This window comes from Lotus japonicus, chromosome 4 (genome assembly GCF_012489685.1).
Source record: "Lotus japonicus ecotype B-129 chromosome 4, LjGifu_v1.2".
NCBI classification, from domain to species: Eukaryota; Viridiplantae; Streptophyta; class Magnoliopsida; order Fabales; family Fabaceae; genus Lotus; species Lotus japonicus.
The window spans coordinates 63157293-63167597 of NC_080044.1; positions in this window are offsets into that span (position 1 = coordinate 63157293).

The window sequence follows — 10305 nt, forward strand, 5'->3', positions numbered from 1 at the left end:
ACCTTTTTGAAAAATTTCGAGTTAGTCCCTCGACTTTGTTGCGTTACTAATGTTATCCCTGGTTGAGAAATTGAGACATTACAATTTTCATGTCTAGATCTAAAATGGGAGCAGAGATTGAAGCCCGGTGATCGAAGCCAAATCGAGCCTAGCAGATCGAAGCCACCCCGATGCTTGGGCCGTATATCTCACCATCAAGCCACCAGGGTCGTCGTTGGGGTTTTATTTTGCCACCGTCGTCTCAGGTCGTTCCAGCTTCCATCATTGTCTCAATCTCTCCCTTATCTGGGTTTGTTTGTGTTTTAGGCTATTCCTCTCACTGGGATCGCTGATTGTAGTACTGGATGGTTCTAGGGTTGCTGATTGTAGAGCTGAAGATGTCAATCGTGGAGGTCGTCATCTTTGGATTTAGAAAGGGGAAATTTGGATATTTTCCCTTCTCTTTAAAGGACAAGAATCATATGTGGGTTGGAGAGATTCTCACGAAATGAATCAGATATGAGTTTTGAATGAAGTTGATTTTTGTAAAAAATTCCTAATTGTATTGATTGGAATTTGCAGCATGAACTAAAACATGGTGGTATAATGGAGCTTTGATATATGGGTTTTAGGTGAGGGAGAATAAAGATAGCAATTTGGTGCTTGTTGTGGTACCTTAAGTCAGGTTAAGGTATCATGCCTAAAATGAGTTGGCATGGTAATAAAGACCCATCTATCACATGAGTCAGCGATTTTATTTTCCCAATAATGTATCTTAAGACTAATGGCATCAATTCAATCGGTGTTAGGCACATCCCTTGATCGAAACCATGTTGCTCATGCCCAATGCTAGGATCGAGATTCGCGACATCTGTTTCAAGGTCGTGATCGACGCTAACAAAGGTCGTTGGAGGACAACTGAGTTGCCCAATGAACGAGAACGTTATTGCACCAGAACTGTAACTTCGAGAATTATAATTTCAATTACCACATGTCAATAATCTACTAGATCACCTAATGTGTATCACACTGAAAAAAATGCGGGTACCACAAAATTTACCTAGCAATTTTTATTCTTTGGTTTTTAAGGGTTGTTTTTTGCAAAATTTATGTTTTTTTTTCTTGTTCATATTGATTATGGAAGAATGTAGATGAAGACTATGAGGATGAAAGATGATGATTTTTATATTTTATGGAGAACATGATGAAGTTGATGGGAAAATATTTGAAGATGATGATTATTTATGCTGAATTTTTCATAAAACATTTAGTTTTCTAACAGATTATGAATGGGAGACCAAAATTGTTGACTGTATAACATTTGAGATAAAAAAAAATGCGATTTCTGAAATTTAAGAACTCCGATTGCACCTTCGCCTTAATTTGGGGATTAAAAGTGCAATTAAATTATTTTCTATTATTCCTAAGATTTTGTGACGGATTAAGTCTCCATCACAATGAGAGTAGAAAAAATAACAATAAAAACCAAAAAGTGGTTATGAAAACCTTGACGGAGCGGGTAATATTAATGCATAATTAATAGGAAATTTACTGTGAAAAAAGGAAGGGTCTCCATAATATGCACCACTTTTATAGTGGTGCAGTTTTACACCACTTACTTTAACCGGTCAAAATAGGTCAAAAAATTAATTTTTTTTAAATATCATTAAAAATTTGTTATATATTAAATTTCTTTAAAAAAGATGTGTTGACATGTTATACCAAATTAAAAAAAGTGGTGTAAATTTGCATGGTGCATATTAGAGGTCACCAAAAAGGAGGGTCTCCCTAATATGCACCACTTTTATAGTGGTGCAATTTTACACCACTTACTTTGACGGGTTATAATAGGTCAACAAATTAATTTTTTTTTAAAAGATCATTTAAAATTTATTATATATTAAATTTCTTTAAAAAAAGATGTGTTGACCTGTTATACCAGGTTAAAAAGAGTGGTGTAAAATTGTACCACTCTAAAAGTGGTGCATATTAGAGGTCACCAAAAAGGAAAAGGAGCATCTCCCTAATATGCACCACTTTTATAGCGGCAATGATATATACACACCTCATTTTTAAAACACTTCATTTTCACTCATTTTTATTTCCATCTCTCCTCTTATCATATATCACATCTCATACTTTCCCTCACATACTTTTCCTTTTCTTCCTATCTCTCTCTTCATTCCACCTCATTCCACCTCCAAGTAAGGTGTGAATGAAACATTATTCCTTTTATAGTGGTGCAGTTTTACACCACTTACTTTGACCGGTTATAACAGGTCAACAAATTAATTTTTTTAAAAAAATATCATTAAAAATTTGTTATATATTAAATTTATTTTAAAAAAGATGTGTTAATATGTTATAACATGTTAAAAAAAGTGGTGTAAAATTGCACCACTCTAACACTATGTTTGTTAGCATAGAGATGTGAGAGAGAGAGAGATGCTGAAGAGAGAATTGGAAGAGAGATGGCAATACTAACCTTGTTTGGTATGAATGATACAGAGAAGAGAGGGACCGTGGAGAGAGAGATGGAAAGCTTTTTGGAGTTTCTTCAATTTGAAGAGAGATCAATAAAGTTGATGCTACTTTTTTTTCTTTCCTGTTTTGCCCTTAAAGTTATCACTATCTCTATTTTTAATATTATATATGTTAAGATAAAAATGAACTTTTACACAAAATATAACTTTACACGTTATTCTTTCTCTTCTCTCTCTTTTATCTCTATCATACCAAACAACCTCTAAATCCACTATATTTCTCACATATTTCTCTCTACTCAACTTCTCTCTTCCCTACTCTCTCTTCTCTATCTCTCTCTTCTCTATCAAACAAAGCATAAAAGTGGTGCATATTAGAGGTCACCAAAAAGGAGGGTCTCCCTAATATGCACCACTTTTATAGTAATGCAGTTTTACACCATTTACTTTGACCGGTTATAATAGGTCAACAAATTAATTTTTTTTAAAAAAATATCATTAAAAATTATTCTATATATTTTTGTCTCCTTTCTCATTTTTTTAGCGTTGAAATAATATTAAGTTAATATCTCAGCCTCCTTCTTTCTTCTTGTGACTTGTCTTCAGTGGCTTTTAGGAATTGTTTGGTTGGAGGGAGAACGGAGGGAAGGGGAGGGATTTTTAAAATCTGATTTTGTTTGGTTCAAGCTTTAGGAGGGGAGGGGATGGAAATGGAGGGGAGCAAAATCCCTTCAACCTCAATTTTTTGATCCCTTCAAAAGTGGGAGAATTAGGAGGGGAAATAAATTTCAGACAAAAATAACCCTGCACAAATCTAAAATTCCAATTTTTTATCCTAGAGTTTTTCTTCTTTATTTCACGTTATTTCCTTTTTCTTCATACCAACCGCTGCTGCCCCTCTCTCCGGTCTCTCTCAGCGGCGCCGACCCTTCATCCCCGCAACCCAAGTATGTGTTAGCAGCATGATTCTAACAGCCCCTTCTACATGTACTTAATTTGTGGAAAGAATAGAGAAGAAATCGGTCATGTTGTACACGATTTGAAGAATTTTGATGTGTTACTGTTTGTTAGTTCATCTAAATTAAGTTTTGTTCAAATTAGAAAGGCTTAATCCTCAAATTAGTCCCTATCTTTGTCTCGCCGTCTGAACTAGGTCCCTGACCGGAAAAATTTGTGGAATAAGTCCTCTGTTTTGTAAAATGTCTGGAGCAAGTCCTCGCCGGAGTCTGAAGCTCCAGCGAGTGATGATATGGCATGATGACTATGTAAATGAAGCTGACATGGCACTAAAAATAAATAAATAAGTAAAATTAATTTACACATCATATAATTAACATAATTAACTCTAATTCTAATTCTAACCCAAATCTAATTAAGCCAACTTAATTCCCCCTCCCACACTAATCCTAATTCCCACCAAATTACCCCAATTCCCATTTCATCAACTCAGAAATTAGGGTTCATAATATTTCCTTCTTCTCCCTCTCCCGATCTCCTTCATTCTACTGTTGTTCTTCTTCTTCATACTGTTGTTCTTCTTCTCTTCTCAATCGTGGATCTAGGGCTCTCGAACGAGATTCTTGGCCACCACCACTTCTGGGTCTCAATCTCCTGGGTTTCTTCTTCCATGGCCACCGCCACCACTACCACTCACGGCTTGGCCACCACCACCACTTCCGAAAGCACGATGGGTCTTCTCTCGAACTTGGACAGAGCAGATCGATGGAGATCTGAGTTGGGGATCTCCTCCGAGCCCACGCCCTTGCTCCGCCGTCATCACCATCGCACGCTCTGAGTTGGGGACGCTCTGAACCTTCGGTTGCAGGTGGGTTGGGGTTTTGGACCCTCTGAACCTTTGATTGCAGGTGGGAGTGGGGCTGGGGTTGGGGTTCCGATTGCAGTTGGGGGTTGGTTGGAGAAGAAGAAGATGAAGGAGGAGGAGATGAAGCAGATGGGGTTTTGGGGTTTATGGACAGGGCGTGCGTGATTATAACAATCTGGTGGTTCCCATGTTTTTGGTTTGGCAGCGTGTTGGAATTACTCTTCCCCTTGCTGGTTTTTCGGTTGCTACTTTTACCTTCTAAGGATTGCTGAGCATTCTCCAGCAACTCCATTCCTTCGAGCATGGTTGTGGCTCAAGGTGAAGGTCAAGGATTTCCATTTCTCCTTCTATGAATGGCTATCAGAACCTATTTTATACATCAGAAGTGTGGGGTAATTAGCCTTGGCTCTGTGCTGTTTGAAGAATGTTAGGCACTAGGCAGGGATGTTGGATCCATATTTTTTATAGTGTGAAGTGGATTTTCTGATAGCTAAAGGAACAAGTAGGTTGCTGGCTGCATAATTGGAATAATTGGATGAATGATCAAATCAGACCTGGTCATGTCATCGTGCTTTGGTCTTCTTCTGGTGGATCATGTAACCGTTTGAAGGATGGACAAGCATTGTTGTTGGCTCTCATTTTGTAGGACTCCTTGTTGTTTTCGGTTTCACTGTTTCTACTGTATTTTACTTTCTCTCTTCCCCTTGTATCCTCTCTATTATGTTCCTTTGTAAGGGTTGGCACCCCTTTGTACCCAAAAACCTTCTAAGTATTGCTAGTATAGCTTTGGTTGATTTAGTGTTGGTTCCGTTTCTAGCGTCTGTAATCCTGAGATGGGTAATTTAGCACCATTCTTGTATCTCTTTCTTTCTTTTTCTTTTTACTATTGTTTCTAGCTTCTATAATCCTGAGATTTGTTCTTGGTTTTGGTACTTCCTTAATATATTATTGGGTTATTAAAAAAAATTGTGGGTAAATTTTCTGGGTTTGGAGGGAGGGGTTATTCTTGATTTTCATGTTTCTGGGTTTAGTTGTTTGTTGAAGAACATAAAGAATGTGAGGGAAGATGATTTATTTCTCTGGGTTCAAGTTTGGTTGTTTTTGCTTAATAAATTTTTCTTTTTTAACTTTAATTAATTTATGGGAAATTGGGTTTTTTTAATTAACTTTGAAAATTTTAATTAATTTATTTTCCTGATGTGTAATTTTTATTTTTTTTTATAAATTCCACGTAGGCACTATTGACACAGTCATCATGCCATATCATCACTCGCCGGAGCTCTAGACTCCGGCGAGGACTTGCTCCAGACGTTTTACAAAATAGAGGACTTATTCCACAAATTTTTCCGGTCAGGGACCTAGTTCAGGCGGCGAGACAAAGACAAGGACTAATTTGAGGATTAAGCCAATTAGAAATTAACAGTGAAAAAAGTTGAGATTTTGGGTGCAATTCCATCTGGAATTCTCTTCTCCCTCCCTCCACTGTATCTGATTCAACCAGCATTTAACAATAGAAAAATGGCATCCAATAAGGGCTGTCCACATGCGAACAGGCTCCAAATTAAGTACTTGGTTAAAACTTAAAACACCTTCAAATGTATTTGGAAACAGATATCGAAGCTACATGGTTGATCTGATCTACAAGTTTTCATGCCAAATGGATTTGGGTTGTCAATTTTTCTTTTGTACAATAATTGAAATCACGTAATTCAGAATAATTAAGCTTGATTTTGGTTTGTGAGGTTATGGTGAAGGCATAAATTATGCAGAATAATTGTTGATGAAGAAGGATGTTATATTGTGGGGTGTTGTTAAATTCAAGTAAATATATAAAAGGGGATAAAAGTAATTTTAATTATAAAATCTCTTGCCTCCCCTCATGAACCAAATAAAAATAAGTTATTTTCCCTCCCATCCCCTCCTATGAACCAAACGTAATAAGTATTAAAATCTCTCCCCTCCTCTCCCCTCCTTTGAACCAAACAGTATGTTACACTCTGGAATCACTTTCAAAATGAAAATTTGTCTTTTTTCTTTTATGACCACGATTTACTGACAATCTCATTTGTCTCTTTTACTAGTTTAAACCCGTGAGCTGCATAGTCTAATACAATCACAGCATAAAAAAAGTCTTAAACATTCCCCTAACTAGTATCTGAACCTGTGCGTCGCACGGAGAATAATATGGAAAAAGAAAAAAAATAAAGCTAAGAGTAATGAATAATTATTTTTATATGGTCATTTTTTTAACTGAATTGAGTTACATTCAGGTATGATTTGGTTATGTTTGATATTTAATTTTGATTTTAGAGAGAACACTATCATACGCAGAATCATGTACGGATTATATTCATAGGTATAATCTTCCATTCGTTGATCCCCATGAGTTAAAAACAAATTAATAAAAGTCTTAAACATTCCCCTAATTATAATTCATTATTTTGTTATCTCTCATAATTAAAGTTAAATTTAAAAATATTTAAAATAAAAATAGAAGAACATAATTGAATACATTTGTAAAATCAATTATACTATGATCGAGTATATAACTATATATAGACTAAATTCATAAATAAAAATAAGGATTTAATGCTTATGCTATGTTCTTAATTTATTATGACACTAAGTGTTTAATTAATTGTCCCCACAAAATAGTAATTGCCCCCATAGCTTTCTATTTTTACCTTAAGTATCCCCAAAAACTCAAATTTTGTTAAGCAACCCCTTTGGTACTCAGAGCCGGCCTAAGGGTAAAGTCACCCAAACAAGGGTTTTAGGCCTCCAAGTTTTTTTTATTAAGTAAAAAATGCCCCAAATTTTTTTTACTAAGTAAAAAAGACCGTACCTCAAAATGAAAACTAAAAAAATCTTATCTTAGGTCAAACATGTCTCTAGGCCCTCAAAATTAAAATTCGTTTTAGGTCTCATTTGGTGTTAGGTCGGCCCTTTTGGTACTACTTCTTACTCCAGGTAGCAATATTTGTTGGATGAAATCACATATTTTTATATTTTTATATTTATTTTTGCTTTCAATTATTGATAGACCCCAACTCAATCTCACTTCTAATTCATATTTCATCTTCATCCACAACCGGGTGGTTCGCTTTTACTTTGCAACTCAAACACCTCATGAAATGGGAGTGAATTCTCTCATGTGTCAATTTCTTTGTAGGGTTAATCGTCTACTTGGTCCCTGTCTTTGTCTCGCCGTCTGAAATTAGTCCCTCCCCGGAAAATTTACAAATCTAGGTCCTCTCGTTTGCAATAAGTCTGGAGCAGGTCCTCGTCGGAGCCCGGAGCTCCGGCGAGTGATGAAGTGGCACGCTGACTGTGTTAATAATGCTTACGTGGATTTAAACAAAATTAAAAAATAAATAACAAGTCATATTTATTAATCAAATTAACTAATAATAAATCTATTAACAAATCAAACCCTAATCTAATTAACAAAATCAATTTCCCCCAAATAAAAAAATTCCTAAATCAATTTGGGATTTATCAGAAGCATACCCACCCAGAAAATCAACCATAACCCAGAAAAACATACCCACCCATCAAGATTCTTCTTTATCAATTAATCTCTCCACTCACAAATATTTCTCCCTCCACCGTCCACCCCTTATTTTTCATTCTCTTCCTTCTTTCTCAAACCTCAAGATTGCCTCACCCACACATGCTCTTCTTTCATTGATTTTCCTTCTATCTCCAAGAAAACCGAGACATCTCCAACCTCCCTCACCCTTCATCTTCTTCCTCTCAACAAATCAGAAACCCAGAACCACCGAAACTCGCGCCTGCATGCCCACACCACCACCTCCGTCCTCCACCGCCAAGATCCACACACGGTTTCTAGATCTGAGCATCAATCTGCGAATCGTCTTTGTGTTTTTGTCCTAAGCGATTTGTTCTAGGTCCTTTCAGAGTTGCGAATCGTCTTCCACCGCCCAGTTCTGTTGCTGCATAATTTGGAGGAGCTCTTGGGGTGGCGGCGTTGGTTGTCCTGGGTGCACATGATGGCGGACATGAGGGAGTTAGATACTGAAGGGTCGTAGTCTCCGCCGTTGCAAGGGAGACGCCGATCTGAGTCTCCTGAATTTTTCTCCTGAATCTGGGTTCGATACTGGGTACGGTTTTCTGAAATTGAAAGAAGAAGAAATAAATTTGGGTTTGTTGGCTTTATGAGTTTTTGGTTTGGGGTGAGGTTGGGGTTAAGGGTGGCGGTGGGGAGTGGGTGGGTATGGTGGGAGAGGGTGGAAGGTGAAAAGATGGAGAAATCATGACTTCCCTGCTCTCGATATCGTCTCTCTCTGTTGGACTTCTGGGTTTTGAAAGTTTAGGAATTTTGTGTTTTGTGTTGTGTTCTGGGATGTTTTGGTGGTTTGGGATTTGATGTGTGAAATATGGTTTCTATAGGTAGATGATGAAGATGAAAATGATGAAGTATATGACTTTTGAGGGTTTATTTTCTGGGGTTTTATTGTTTCTGGGTTTGAGGAGTTGATTTTATGAAAATGGTGAAGAGCTTGATGAACATGGAAGGATGATTTGCTGGTTTCTGCAACAGTAAGGCTGAGACTATTTGTGCCATGCCGTGTGTGCATTTTTTCTTTTCCTGTACCTCTTTTTCCAATTAAACTGGGTTTGTAGCACCACTGGTGCATCTCTTTATTAAACTTGGAATGATGATTATTGATGATGTTGGGGGCTTGGGGCCAACGTATCCTGGGCAATTATTTAGCCACTGTGTTTGCTTTTTCTGGCTGCGGGTTGCTCTTCATGTGGGGGGATTTGGATCTGGTTTTTGGTTCTAGGTGGAAATGTTGCTTCATAGCTTATTGGATTTATGTTTTTTAATTGGTACCTGTTTCGTGTTCTGATAGGTTCTAGATCTTAATTTTTTTCAATTTGGGTATTGTAAAAGGAGGATGAAGATGATGGGATGGAGAAGATGAAGATATTTGTGAGATGATAAAGATGATGAACAAGGAGATGAAGATTTTTTATTTTCTGGAAATAGAAAAAAATTATGATGTGTAATTTAATTTAATTTAGTTTGGGGTTTTAACTTAATTTAATTTAATTTAATTTTCTGATGTGTAATTTTTATTTTTATTCTTTAAATCCACGTAAGCATTATTAACACAGTCATCGTGCCACTTCATCACTCGCCGGAGCTCCGGGCTCCGGCGAGGACCTGCTCCAGACTTATTGCAAACGAGAGGACCCAGATTTGCAAATTTTCCGGGGAGGAACTAATTTCAGACGGCGAGACAAAGACAGGGACCAAGTAGACGATTAACCCTTCTTTGTATGCATTAATTGATGACTAAGATGAGCCCATGTGGATGTTTATGAGGAGTGAAATAGTTAACAAGACATCAATATAAATAAAAAATATAAGAGAATTTTCATACAAGAGGATTATATATAACCTGCACAAAACTTTTTCAAGCTTCTACCATTAGTCTGTCACACTTGCTGTTCAAAAAAAGTTCTTCTACTTTTTAACTTTTTATTCCAGAATAACATTATTTTATGTTATAGTTAGGGGTCCCGCTACCATGGATCCCATCTTTTCGGGCTCTAATTTTGGAGCCCTGTTTTTTACCTACCATCACCCTTCCGGTTAAAAAAAAATAAAATTAAAAGTAAATGTTTTTAGTTAAAGTTTTAATTATTCCATTAATTGCTAATCATGATTCCGCACTAATTACCAGTATATATTCTCAGCTGGAATTAATTTCACATTTCAAGAAGAAGGACATTCATCTTTACCCTTAGCTCCTTACCTCTGGTTGTACCCCCACCAGCCTCCTCCGGCAGATCCAACCCACGAACCCCGTAACCATAGCAGCGAAAACAAAGGTATCCTTCGAAATCACGATTTTTCGTTTGTCGTGTTTATAGATCTGAAAACCCCCAATTCGCGTTTTTATGTTGAGATGCTCTTAGTTCAATTCGAATACACATAACTGATGTTTGTGATTTACTGTTTGTAGATCGCTCCGGCAGCACTCCGGC